The sequence below is a fragment of the Hemiscyllium ocellatum genome, chromosome 37 (assembly GCF_020745735.1).
Source record: "Hemiscyllium ocellatum isolate sHemOce1 chromosome 37, sHemOce1.pat.X.cur, whole genome shotgun sequence".
Lineage (NCBI taxonomy): Eukaryota > Metazoa > Chordata > Chondrichthyes > Orectolobiformes > Hemiscylliidae > Hemiscyllium > Hemiscyllium ocellatum.
In genome coordinates, this window is record NC_083437.1 from 37,062,296 (window position 1) to 37,076,591 (window position 14,296).

Consider the following 14,296-nt stretch of genomic DNA (forward strand, 5'->3'; position numbering starts at 1 on the left):
TGCGATCAGAGCTGAAAATGTGTTGCTGGTTAAAGCGCAGCAGGTCAGGCAGCATCCAAGGAACAGGAAATTTGACGATTCGGGCATAAGTCCTTCTTCAGGAATGAGGAGAGGGTGCCAGGCAGGCTAAGATAAAAGGTAGGGAGGAGGGACTTGGGGGAGGGGGGGCGATGGAGATGTGATAGGTGGAAGGAGGTCAAGGTGACGGTGATAGGCCGGAGTGGGGTGGGGATGGAGAGGTCAGGAAGAAAATTGCAGGTTAGGAGGGCGGTGCTGAGTTCGAGGGAATCGACTGAGACAAGGTGGGGGGAGGGGAAATGAGGAAACTGGAGAAATCTGAATTCATCCCTTGTGGTTGGAGGGTTCCCAGGCGGAAGATGAGGCGCTCTTCCTCCAACTGTCGTGTTGTTATGTTCTGCCGATGGTGGAGTCTAAGGACCTGCATGTCCTCGGTGGAGTGGGAGGGAGAGTTAAAGTGTTGAGCCACGGGGTGGTTGGGTTGGTTGGTCCGGGCGACCAGATGTGTTCCCTGAGGCTTTCCACAAGTAGGCAGCCCATCTCCCCAATATAGAGGAGGCCACATCGGGTGGGGGCGGGGCTCAAGGGCGGAGGAGCGGGAAGTGGAGGAGATGCGGTAGATCTACTATAAACCGACTGACTCCCACAGCTACCTGGACTACACCTCCTCCCACCCTGCCCCCTGTAAAAACGCCATCCCATATTCCCAATTCCTTCGTCTCCGCCGCATCTGCTCCCAGGAGGACCAGTTCCAATACCTTACAGCCCAGATGGCCTCCTTCTTCAAGGACCGCAGATTCCCCCCAGATGTGATCGACGATGCCCTCCACTGCATCTCCTACACTTCCCGCTCCTCTGCCCTTGAGCCCCACCCCTCCAACCGCCACCAGGACAGAACCCCACTGGTTCTCACCTACCACCCCACCAACCTCCGTATACAGCGTATCATCCGCCGTCATTTCCGCCACCTCCAAACGGACCCCACCACCAGGGATATATTTCCCTCCCCTCCCCTATCAGCGTTCCGCAAAGACCACTCCCTTCGTGACTCCCTCGTCAAGTCCACACCCCCCACCAACCCAACCTCCACTCCCGGCACCTTCCCCTGCAACTGCAGGAAATGCAAAATTTGCGCCCACACCTCCTCCCTTACTTCTCTCCAAGGCCCCAAGGGATCCTTCCATATCCGCCACAAATTCACCTGCACCTCCACACACATCATCTATTGCATCTGCTGCACCCGATGTGGCCTCCTCTATATTGGGGAGACGGGCCGCCTACTTGCGGAATGCTTCAGGGAACACATCTGGGACGCCCGGACCAACCAACCCCACCACCCCGTGGCTCAACACTTTAACTCTCCCTCCCACTCCACCAAGGACATGCAGGTCATTGGACTCCTCCATTGCCAGAACATAACAACACGACGTTTGGAGGAAGAGTGCCTCATCTTCCGCCTGGGAACCCTCCAACCACAAGGGATGAACTCAGATTTCTCCAGTTTCCTCATTTCCCCTCCCCCCACCTTGTCTCAGTCGATTCCCTCGAACTCAGCACCACCCTCCTAACCTGCAATCTTCTTCCTGACCTCTCCGCCCCCACCCCACTCTGGCCTATCACCATCAGCTTGACCTCCTTCCACCTATCAATCTCCAAAGCCCCTCCCCCAAGTCCCTCCTCCCTACCTTTTATCTTAGCCTGCCTGGCACCCTCTCCTCATTCCTGAAGAAGGGCTTATGCCCGAAACGTCGAATTTCCTGTTCCTTGGATGCTGCCTGACCTGCTGTGCTTTAACCAGCAACACATTTTCAGCTCTGATCTCCAGCATCTGCAGTCCCCACTTTTTACTTTACGCATAGTGCTATCAACATGTTTTTCATCGTGAGATTGGATGCATCACCATAAGTTTGGGTAAGAGTAAAGCTCTGAAAAGCTTTGCGGATGAGGATAGATTGAAGAAGTTGGGACTGGTGGGACTCAGAGAGAAGGAGGCTGAGAGGAAATCTGATAGAGGTTCCCAAAATCATGGGTGGCCTGGACAGACTAGACAGGGAGAAGCTCTTCCAGCTCGTTAATGAAACAAGAAAGAGAGGGTTTCAGTTTTGAAGTGATGTGTAAGTGGAGCAAGGGTTATGTGAGAAAAAAAAGTCTTTTTCACCCAGCCAGTAGTTAGGGTGTGGAATCCATTGCCTAGTAATGTGGTGGAGGCAGGTTCAATTGAGGCTTTCAGGAGCAGCATTGAATGATTATTTGGGTGTAATGGTGTGCAGGACAGTGGGGAAAAGGCAGAGGACTTGTACTCGGTAATCAAACCAGTATAAGAACGATGAGCTAAATGACACCTCCTCTACATTAACAGTTCTGTGATTCTGGGTTTGAGACAGACTTGTCAAGAACTGTCTTCAGTCTTAATGCCGCTATATTCATTCCAAATTAATACGAAATTCTGCTATACATGGTAATCACAGATATTCCAGGCTCTGACTGATAGCTATGTTATTAAGAACAGAACTGTGTTCTTTGTGTGTTCATGTCTATATATTCTCTCAATCATTCTCATCTAGTGCAGCCTGGTCCATTCGTGCTTATCTGGTCTGACTCCACCCAGGCTGTGCTATTTATACTCAGTGAGGTGTAGCATTATGACATCATCACAAGGTTGATCCAGGGTCCTGAAGCCTGTCCACAACAACAGATAGGCCTTAAGGAGTTGGAGCTCCCTTTCAGTCAGTGCTCCCAACAAAGAATGGGCTCATAAAAGGGTGAATAAATTTGAGAAATGAGAGGTGGCAGTTTGAGCAAAGCTAGCTCATAGCCTGAGCAAAACTGCCAACCAAACCAGGAGGCTCTGATAATTATATCTTTCTCTCCAACATTGTAGATAGACTGGGAATTAGCCCCTCATGAATGTATTTTCATTATAATTGGGACAATTAGTGATACATCGACCTGCACTGAAAATTATACACTTGGTTTATTACAGTCATTCCCTAATGTGGTTATTCTGTAATTATCAATTTAAATGCACATCAAAATGTAAGAGGCTTCCCCTCACTTTCTAAAATGCTGCAAATACGAAAACTGAATGCAAACAAAATGAGTTACCAAAGGGAAACATAACATGACTTCAAAAAGAACTTCACTCCCGGAGTTCTGTACATTTAGCTCCTGCAGTCTGGACACTGGTGAGCTTCAGGACAATGCAAACACCAACCTGACCAATTCTGCAGCCAGCAATCTGAAAATGGCCAAAAAAAATCTCGTTTTGATGATGTTGATTGTGGAAACAACATTGGCCGGGACTTCGCCTTTGCTCTTGTTTTGCTGAGTGTTGTAGGGTCCTTTATAAGAACAGCTGAGGCTTCAGTTTTCTGCCAAATCAAAAGAAAACTGCGCCTCCAACAGTGCAGCACCCCCACACTGGGGTCTCAATGTTAGACTTTTGCACTCAGGCTACTGGAGCCAGTTATTAGCTCCCAATCTACTGAGGCAGAATAATGCATACTATTAACCGCACCACAGTCAGCATGGCATGGCCAGGCAGCATCCAAGGAGTAGGAGAATCGACGTTTCGGGCATAGGACCTTAATCAGGAATCGTTGATCCTCCTGCTCCTCGGATGCTGCCTGACCGGTCCTATGCCCGAAACGTCGATTCTCCTACTCCTTGGATGCTTTTCCAGCACCACACTCTCGACTCCGATCTCCAGCATCTGCAGTCATCACTTTCTCCCTGTTATGCCCATTGCTGATTTCTTTCGATCACTGCTGCCAGAGACGGAGTTGACTGCTGGAGAAGGTCAGACAGGATGAAATGTGTGCCAACTGCTGGCAACATTGTAAGGATGGGTTCACACATAGAAACAATATTTTCCAATGCAAAATTCCCAAGCAACTTAAAATATCTCCCCACCTCCCTCTTCACTCAACATCTGTCTCGAATCCAACTGTTTGGCTGGGTTTTACATTTCCTGCGGCCTGATTTCACCCTCCAAAGGCTATCCCACATCTGTCTCTATTGGCAAATTACCTTGGCACACATTTATATTCAAGGTGATTTCTAGTGGAAGAAGCGTTTAATATTACACCCTCAAGATCCCAAATACTACAATCAGAAATGCCTAATCCACACAGGCTTAATTGCTCATGTATACGGACCCAATGGGACTTATATATTCAGAAGAATCCATTGTCAATTGTTGGATAAACTTATCTGGTTCACTAATCTCCTTTAGGGAAGGAATCTGCCATCTTTACCTGGTCTGGCCTACATGTGACTCCAGACCCACAGCGATGTGTTTATATGCACCTTGTGATCCTTCTGCTATTTCACAGTCTGTCCATTAATTTTGATTAGTCCTATGAAGGAACATCCATCCAACTCACCAAAAAGAGATATCGAGGTTTTGAGAAATTGAAAAATCATTGTCATCAGACAAAAAAAAACAAACAAATAAAGACGCCTGAAGTTTTGAAAGGCATAACTAATATGGAATTAAATCATAAAATAAGGAAAATTTATGAAATTAAATCTGATTCTCTCCATCAACCCATCCTTCAGTCCAAGGCATTGGGAAGGTATTGAGTGCACAGTGCTCCTTCTTTCGGACAGGTTAGATTATAGACAAGAAGCAAACTGACAAAGAAACCAACTCTGTGAGCCACGTTGAACCTGATAGTACTGGAATACCAATATTTTCAGTTATAAGCATTGCGGTTTAGCTGCAAGACTCATCATGCCTTAGGAGTTTCTGTGAACAGGGATGGTCACCATTTCCCATGAAACTGTGGATGTTTGCAAGACGACTATCAGTTCCGAGATAAAGGTTTCATTGGCAAATACCAATGTAGTTTCATTCAAATATAAAGAACAACTTAAAGGAATGTTCTCATGGCCTGAAACCAATACTCAAGATATTTACAGACAGTAAGGCTTCCTACACAGTCTCACTTTCCAAGAAGAAATTAAATAGACTCCTGGTGATGTGCTGTTTATTTAGCTCTGTTAGATTTGACTATGACCCCACTCGTGTTGACGTTATCATAATTAGGGTGAAACGCGCAGGGTAAATTGTGCAATTAAATGAATTCAACTGACATAGCGCCTTGCCCCTTCACCTGAAGGCACTGACCTTTGCCCCTTCACCTGAAGGCACTGATTCTTGCCCCTTCACTTGAAGACATCACCCCTTGCTCTTTCAACTGAAAACACTGACCCTTGCCCTTTCACCTGAAAACACTGACCCTTTCCCTCAGCAGAGAACACCGACCCATACCCCTTCACCTGAAGATGCTAACTTTTGCTCCTCAGCAGAGAACACTGACCCTTGCCTCTTCAACTGGAGACACTGACCACTGTGAAATAACTCCACAGAGGCTGGTGTCCTGTCACCAAGTCACCCTTTAATTAAACAGGGAAGAATCCTTGACACTGACCCAGCTCCCCCAGAGCCAGCTGTCGGAGTGAACAGAACCTCTGACACTCCTGTTTATTTCTTTTTCCTTTTTTTAAGCAGAACGCCGGACAATCCTGTTTATTATTATTTTTCCCCCCCCCTTTCTTTTTTATTAACCCCCTCACACTACCGCCTAACTGCAGTAGTGCTTATTTTTTCCCCAGCACCCTGTGTGTGTGTGTGTGCAGGTGTGAGACACAGTGAGAGACGCAAGGTGCACGAATCTTTATACAATTTCCACCACCAGGAAGATAGGAAAACACCCGAGTGGCCAGTGACAAGCAGTGCCCTTCACATCAAAGGGCAATGCTGTGTGATCAGAACAGTGAAGGGGAGGGCAGGGACTAAATCAAAATAGAGTTGGGAGGGGAAATAATGCACTCCACTCCCTGCAATGCCCACGTCTCCCTGAACAGCTCCAAGGTGTTGGTGGACACCGGGTGCTCCTTCTCCAAGGACGCCCGGGCTCGAACCACTTAGGAGGCAGCTCAACGTAAAAGGTATCGCTGCAAGGTCTGAAGGCGGAACGTTGCGACCTGGGTGCGGACGCACACCAGCAACTGACCGCCCTCCTCAATAGGGAGACTCAGAACCTGCGCAGCGACCCAGTGCATCTTTTTGTCCCAGAAGAAGTCGACCAACGTTCTCTGGATGTCAGCGACAAAGCCAGGAGGAGGGACCAAAGTGATCAGCCGGTACCACAGCATGGCGGCCACCAGCTGGTTTATGACCAGCACTCGGCTCCTGTAAGATAGCACTCGGAGCAGTCCTGTCCAGCGGCCTAGGCGAGCCGAGACTTTGGCGTCCAGCTCCTGCCAGTTGGCCGGCCAGGATTCCTCGGTCGGGCTGAGGTAGACCCCCAGGTAGAGGAGATGGGTGGTACTCCAGCTGAACCCCCGAAACTCCTCCGGCAGGGAGTCCACCCGCCACGGACCCACCGGTAGCCCGGAACATTTGGCCCAGTTGATCCTGGCGGAAGACGCCGCCGAGTACACGGCCTGGCACTCGCGCATCCTCCCCAGGTCAGCCGGGTCGGTGAATGTGAGGAGCACATCATCGGCGTAGGCCGAGAGGACCACCCCCGTGCCCGCGCCGCGCAGAACCAGCCCCGACAACCTCCTCCGCAAGTGGCGCAGGAAAGGCTCCACGCACAGGGAATACAGCTGGCCGGACAGGGGGCAGCCTTGACGTACTCCTCTCCCGAAGCGAAGGGGCGCCGTCAGGGACCCGTTAACTTTAACCAGACTCTGCGGCGGCGTACAAAAGTCGGATCCGGGCGACGAACTGCGTCCCGAACCCGAATGCCCGCAGAGTCCCGAGCAGGTACTCGTGATCGACCCTGTCGAACGCCTTCTCCTGGTCGAGAGACAGGAAGGCGCTCGGCAGACCAGCCCGTCGACAGAAATGGATCAGGTCCCGGACCAGGTGGACGTTATTGTGTATCCTCCGGCCCGGGACCGTGTAGGACTGGTCCGAGTGAATCATGTGGGCCAGCACGAAAGCCAGGCGAGAAGACAACACCCTGGCGATGATTTTGTAGTCCATGCTGAGGAGGGAGACCGGACACCAGTTCTTCAAAGAATAAAGGTCCCTCTTCTTTGGCAGCAGGACGATGACCGCCCTGCGCCAAGAAAGGGGCAGCTCTCCGGCATTTAGACACTCCCCCAGGACCTGTGCGTAGTCGCTCCCCAGAACGTCCTAGAACACCCTGAAGAACTCCACAGTCAGCCCATCCAGCCCCGGGGATTTGCCCCTCGAGAGCCGGTCGAGGGTGCCGGTCAGCTCCTCTAAAGTGACGGGAGCGTCGAGCCTTCCGGCGTCCTCCGGGCTGAGCTGCGGCAGGTCCTCCCACAGAACTCTGCGAGCATCCTCGCTGGACGGATCCGGAGAGAACAGGGCCGTGTAATAGGCATTGGGAGCCTCCGGCTTAACCCCTGGTGCCGGGGCTTGTGGTGTTGACTTCGGGGGAGGGTGAGTGGGTGCGGCGGCGCCACCCGCAGCCGTTGGTGGGGGCTGGGCAGCTTTCTGGGTGGGGCAGTTTTTTCTAATATGCCCCACCTCGTGGCACAGGTGGCACCGCACGCCGTCCGCCGTCCAGAAGACGCGATAGGCCGCTCCCTCGTGGAGGACAGTGAACGAGCCCTCCGTGACCTCCTCCCGGGCCAGGCAAATGAACACCTGGCGTCGGAAGGAGTATATGTGTCGGAGGGCGGGGTCCTTAAGACCGAGCAGGAGCGGTTGGACCCCTGACCGGATCTCCCCCAAGGTGGTGAGGTGGGGAAGAAGGAGCTCTCTGGCAATGAAGGGCAGGACGTTAGAGATCACGACTCTCTGGGCTGTGACCTCCAAAGGGTCAACGGGCAAATGTGTCCCGCCCACAGTGAGCCCCCTCTCCACGGCCAGGTGGACCGCCTGCTCGGTCTTCAGAAAAAACACGGCCTTCCCGTACACCCTGGCCGCAGCGACGATGGCCAGTGGGCCGACCACACTAGCCATGGCCTTACTGCAGGCCTCGATGGACATGTTGGAGTGAGGATAGACCTTGACCCCCAGGCATTTAGTCAGGTGCCTGAAGGGGGTTGCGGTTGCTGCCAGGGTTGGGACAGCCGAGCCTAAAGCAGCGGCTACCCCGGCGTAGTTGCGGCTGGGCCCCTCGACCTTTGGGCTCGCCATACTCTGCTGCTGGATGTTAGTAGGCCTCAGGCTGCAGCGGTGGAGGTGGGACTCTGGCAGCAGCAGTGGCGGAAGTCCTGGGGTTGTGCCCAAGGCCAGTCACCCAAGGCAAGTCCCAGGCAGCGACGGTGGAGATCGGCTTCAGGCAACAGCAGCAGTGGAGGCAGGCCTCGGGCGAGCCCCAGGTAGGCTCTTGGTCGCGGTGGTGGGGGGGTCGGACTTGTTGGGGAGGGTCCCCAAGGCAAATCCCAGGCAGCCCCAAAATTGAGTCCCAGGCAGCAGCAATGGAGGTGGGCCTCCAGCAGAAGGTCCTGGGGTGGGGACGAGGCGAGTGCCAGGCAGCGGTGGTGGAGGGAGGCCTCAGCGTTGTAGGCAGGCCTCAGGCAAGTCCTAGGCAAGCCCTTGATTGCAGTGGTGGGGGCAGGTCTGTTGGGGACGGTACCCAAGGCAGGTCCCAGGCAGCCCCAAAATTTAGTCCCGGGCAGCAGCGGTGGAGTGGGCCTCAGGTCGTAGCAGTGATGGAGCTTGTGGGGAGGGGCCCAAGGCGAGTCCCAGGCAGCGGTGGTGGACGCAGGCCTCAGGCGACAGCAGCAGTTGAGGCAGGCCTCTGGCGAGTCCCAGACAGGCCCTTGGTCGCAGTGGTGGAGGCAGACCTGTTGGGGAGGGACTCCCAGGCAAGTCCCAGGCAGCAGTGGTGGAGGTGGGCCTCAGGTCACAGCAGTGGTGGAGGTTGTGGGAAGGGGCCTCAGGCAAGTCCCAGGCAGCGGTGGTGGAGGCAGGCCGGGGCAGGGTCCCAGAGACCATCAGTGGGAGTGGGCCCCAGGTCAGCAGCAACACTCCCTTGACCTGGGCGAGGCCCAGGCTGCAGCTCCAAAAGTAGGCCCAGGACTCAAAGCTCTCACCTCCTTCCACCTCCTCCTCCTTCTTCTTCTGTCTTCCTTCTTCTTCCTTCCTTCCTTCAGCTCTCTCAATGTGGGGCAGCTAGTCCAGGGATAGTCCCCTTCCCCTCTGACACCTTCAAGGAGGAGAGTCCTTACAAGTGCGCACACACTGATCCAGCTCTCAGAGAGAACAGATGTCCCTGTTTGTCTCTGTCAGTGAGGGCTCCCTGATTGGACCAGATTAGCAGCCCCAATCCAGAAAATCATGTTCGATGAGGTCTACCTCGCTGACCTCATTGCAATCACTACACCTTGGTCTCTCCCCTGAAAGCACTCACCCTTACCCCTTCACCTGAAGACACTGACATTGGTTCCTTCACCCGAAGGCACTGACCCTTGTCCTTTCACCTGAAGCACTGACCCTTGCCCCTTCATCAGAAGACACTGACCCTTGCCCCTCACCTGATAGTACTGATCTCTGTTTTCTCCTTTGAAGGAAGTGACACACATCCCCTCATCTAATGGGCCCTGCTTTCTTCCTGGAATGAGAGAAAAGGGGCAAGACTTAAGGGAGATGATAGTAGGTGGCAGGCAGAACAGAGGGCATGCAGGGTTAGCGGTGTTGGGGGTTGGGGTGGGTGATGGAAGGGAGGGAAGATGTTGGAGACAATAGTGAGAGTGGTAGAGAATGATTCTGGGTGGAGAGTGTGTGTGACAGCAGAGAGAGAGTGAGTGTGATCTATCAAAGAGAAGATGGTGCCGCTTACCTTCGCAGAGTGGAGAAGGACATTAATCCTCCTCCTACAGACTCAGCGGGAAATTGAGGGGAATTTTCTTTCATCCAGAGGGTTCTGAAGTGATGAGATTGGTAGAAACCATCATTGCATTGACTCGAATGCGGCCAAGGACAGGTAGGTGGGATCAGCCTGTTCCCTCCTTTCTCAGACAGCAGAGACACAGAGGGTTGAACAGCCTCTTCCTATGCTGTACGTTTTCCGCACTCCTGTGAAGTGTTGTGGATAGCTTGACCATGTTAAGGGTGCTACATAAATGCAGGTAGTTGCTCTAAGTGGTTCAAGTCAGCTATGAAGATTAAATAAAAAGTGCCATGAGGGGGAGCTCTTGAACTGTAGCCTGTAACAGTCTCAGGCTTAACAGGAAATGTTTTATAAAACTGTCAACTTGAAGAGGTAATTTTGAGGGAGAGGAGCTTTTTTTTTCCCCATCCTTTTCGTGTTGCCTTCTTTCATTGACTCCAGTGATGGCATATCATTTTTGGAAAGGTTTTGACAATACAAATTAGAATCAGAGAAGGGATGTTTGATTTATGTTACTCACCCGGACTCATTTTCCCTGTCAATGAGTTGGCTCCTTTACACGAATGATTTGCAGCTGTCTTCAAAGTTTGATAACGCACAGAGTGAATCCCAAGCACGAACCTGGGAGGAGTGTCTCTGGGCCAGTAAGCCAGGACTCTAGATGGTGGTCAGTTGATTGGACTAGAGACAAAAGAACTGCAGATGCTGGAATCCAGGCAGGAGGCTGGAAGAACACAGCAAGCCAGGCAGCACCAGGAGGTGGAGAAGTTGACCTTTCGGGTGTAACCCTTCTTCAGGACTGGGCGGGTGTGGGGGGAGAAGCAGATAAAAGGGGTGGCAGGGGGCAGGGTGGTGAAGTGGAGATAGGTGAAGACAGGTAGAGGGTACGACCTGGTTGGTCACTGGGAGGAATGCATCCAGTTGGTGGCAGGGGGGAAGGGGAGGGGGAGGGGCTGGGAAGGGAGTCAAGTCTCCACCTACCTTGATACTGTCCTATCCCCCCTAGCCCAGGAATTCCCCAAATACGTTTGAGACACCACCCATGCCCTCCACCTCCTCCAAGACTTCCATTTCCCCAGCCCCCAAGCCTCATCTTCACCATGGACATCCAATCCCTCTACACCTCCATCCGCCATGACCAGGGCCTCCAAGCCCTCCGTTTCTTCCTCTCCCAACATCCCCAAAAGTATCCTTCATTCTCATTCGTTTGGCCAAACTGGTCCTCACCCTGAACAATTCTCCTTCGAATCCTCCCACTTCCTCCAGACCAAAGGGGTAGCCATGGGCACCTGTATGGGCCCCAGCTATGCCTGTCTCTTTGTTGGCTACGTAGAACAGTCCATCTTCCGCAATTACATAGGCACCACTCCCCACCTCTTCCTCCGCTACATTGATGACTGCATTGGCGCCACCTCGTGCTCCCGTGAGGAGGTAATTCATCAACTTCACCCACATATTCCACCCCGACCTTAAATTTACCTGGACCATCTCTGACACCTCCCTCCCCTTCCTGGACCTCTCCATCTCCATTAATAACGACCAACTTGACACTGACATTTTTTACAAACCCACCGACTCCCACAGCTACCTGGATTACACCTCTTCCCACCCTACCTCCTGCAAGAATGCCATCCCATATTCCCACTTCCTCCGCCTCCATCGTATCTGCTCCCAGGAGGATCAGTTCCACCACAGAACACACCAGATGGCCTCCTTCTTTCCCACTTTCCCTTTTTCCCTTCCCACATGGTTAAAGATGCCCTCCAACGCATCTCGTCCACATCCCGCACCTCTGCCCTCAAACCCCACCTCTCCAACCGTAACAAGAACAGAACCCCCCCCCGGTGTTCACTTTCCACCTCACCAACCTTCACATAAACCACATCATCCGAAGACATTTCCGTCACCTCCAAACGGACCCAACACCAGGGATATATTTCCCTCCCCACCCCTTTCCGCCTTCTGCAAAGACCATACCCTCCGTGACTACCTGGTCAAATTCACGCCCCCTTACAACCCACCCTCCCATCCTGGCACCTTCCCCTGCCACCACAGGAATTGCAAAACCTGCACCCACATCTCCTCCCTCACTTCCATCCAAGGCCCCAAAGGAGCCTTCCACATCCATCAAAGTTTTACCTGCAGACCCACTAATATCATTTATTGTATCCATTGCTCCAGATGTGGTCTCCTCTACATTGGGGAGACTGGGGGCCTCCTAGCAGAGCGCTTTAGGGAACATCTCCGGGACACCCGCACCAATCAGCCCCATCGCTCCGTGGCCCAACATTTCAACTCCCCCTCCCACTCTGCCGAAGACATGGAGGACCTGGGCCTCTTCCGCAGCCGCTCTCTCACCACCCGACACCTGGAGGAAGAACGCCCCATCTTCTGCCTCGGAACACTTCAACCCCAGCGCATCAGTGTGGACTTCACCAGTTTCCTCATTTCCCTTTCCCCCACCTCACCCTAGTTCCAAACTTCCAGCTCAGCGCTGTCCCCATGACTTGTCCTACCTGCCTATCTTCTATTCCACCTATCCACTCCACCCTCCTCTCTGACCTATCATCTTCATCCCCACCCCCATTTACCAATTGTGCTCTAAGCTACTTTCTCCCCACCCCCACCCCCTCTCATTTATCTCCCCACCCTGCAGACACCCTGCCTCTATTCCTGATGAAGGGCTTTTGCCCAAACCGTCGATTTTCCTGCTCCTCGGATGCTGCCTGACCTGCTGTGCTTTTCCAGCACCACTCTAATTTAGGATTGGGAGGGAGGTTATTTGAAATTGGGGAACTCGATGTTGAGTCCTCCGGGTTGTAGGCTGACCAGGCGGAAGATGGGGTGTTGTTCCTCCAATTTCTGGTCTGATTCGCTATAGCCAAATGGCAGGATTGTGATGCCAAAAGCATGGGTTTAATTCCCCCACCAGCTGAGGTCACCAGAACAATCTCACTTTCTCAACGTCTCCTCTTGCCTGAGGTGTGGTGACCCTCAGGTTAAGACACCTCCATCAGTTGAGAGTGTCTTTCTACAATGAAAGAGCAGTCCTATCATCTGGTAAGCCTGGGGTAGTTTTACCTTTACCAGGCTATTGGTGAGAGTGAGTGACAAAAGTCTGAACTGCACAGTGGCAGAAATATAAATTATTTCAATAAATCAGGATAGCTAGTCTCAGTCGTGGTGTGCATAAAACTATCGTTGACTGTCATTAAAACCCAACTGGTTCACTAATCATCTTCAGACTTGGAAATCTGCCATCCTTGCCTGGACTGGCCTACATGAGACTCCAGACCCACAGCAATGTCAGTGAAAAAGTTGGCCTTCAGATCCCTTTTTCCCTTCTCAGCCTAAACCTCTGCCCTCTAGGTTTGGACTCCCATACCCTGGCTATTCACCCTTTCCATGTCCCTCATGATTTTATAAACCTCTATAGGTCAGTCCCACTTGAAAGAAGGAATAGTTTGTCTACAGCCATTCTATCAAAACTTTTCTTCATTTTGAAAGTTCCAATAGGGCACACAATCACAAAATTCTGATTGTGCATAAAGAGGCCATTTGGCCCAGTGTAACGGCACTGACTCTTCAAGCGAGTATTATTACCTAGCACCAATCTCCTGCCTTTATCCCATACCCTTGCATTTATATCTCTCCAAATAACCATCCAATGCCCCTCTTGAATGTCTCAATGGAACCTGCCTCCACCACATTTCCAGGGAGTGCATTCCATACCCTAACAACACGCTGTGTGAGACAGTTATTTTCACATCAACTTCGTTTTGTTTGCACTTCACCTCAAATCTATGCGCTTTCATTCTCTGTCCTTTTCCAATTGGAAATGGCTTCACTCCCTCTACTCTGTTGAACCTGCTCATGACTTTGAAGGCCTCCAACAAATCTCCTCTCAGCCTTCTCGCTGAGGAGTAGAGCACCAAGTTCGCCAATCTGTCCTCCAGATACAAAGTTCAGGATCATTCTCGTAAACCTACTGCATCATCTCTTCATGTTTTCACTTCCAAATGGAATAGTCTGAAGTTTTCCATCTCTCATGAGAGACATGGATATGGTAAATAGACAGTCTCTTCCCTGGATCGGAGAAGTCCAGACCTAGAGGGTATAGGTTTAAGGTGAGAGGTGAAAGATTTAAAAGGGATCCAAAGGGCAACTTTTTCACGAGGAGGTTGGTGCGTGTATGGAATGAGCTGCCAGAGGAAGTGGTGGAGGCTGGTACATTTACAACATTTAAAGGGCATCTGAATGCCTTTATGAATAGGAAGGGTTTGGAGGGATGTGGGCCAAGTGCTGGCAAATGGGACTAGATTTATGTAGGAAGCTGGTCAGCATGGACGTGTTGGGCCGAAGGGTCTGTTTCCGTGCTGTATATTTCTATGACTCTATGATTCTCCTCATGACTGAAGTCCCTTACCCCTGATAAACTCTGCTGTACCCTT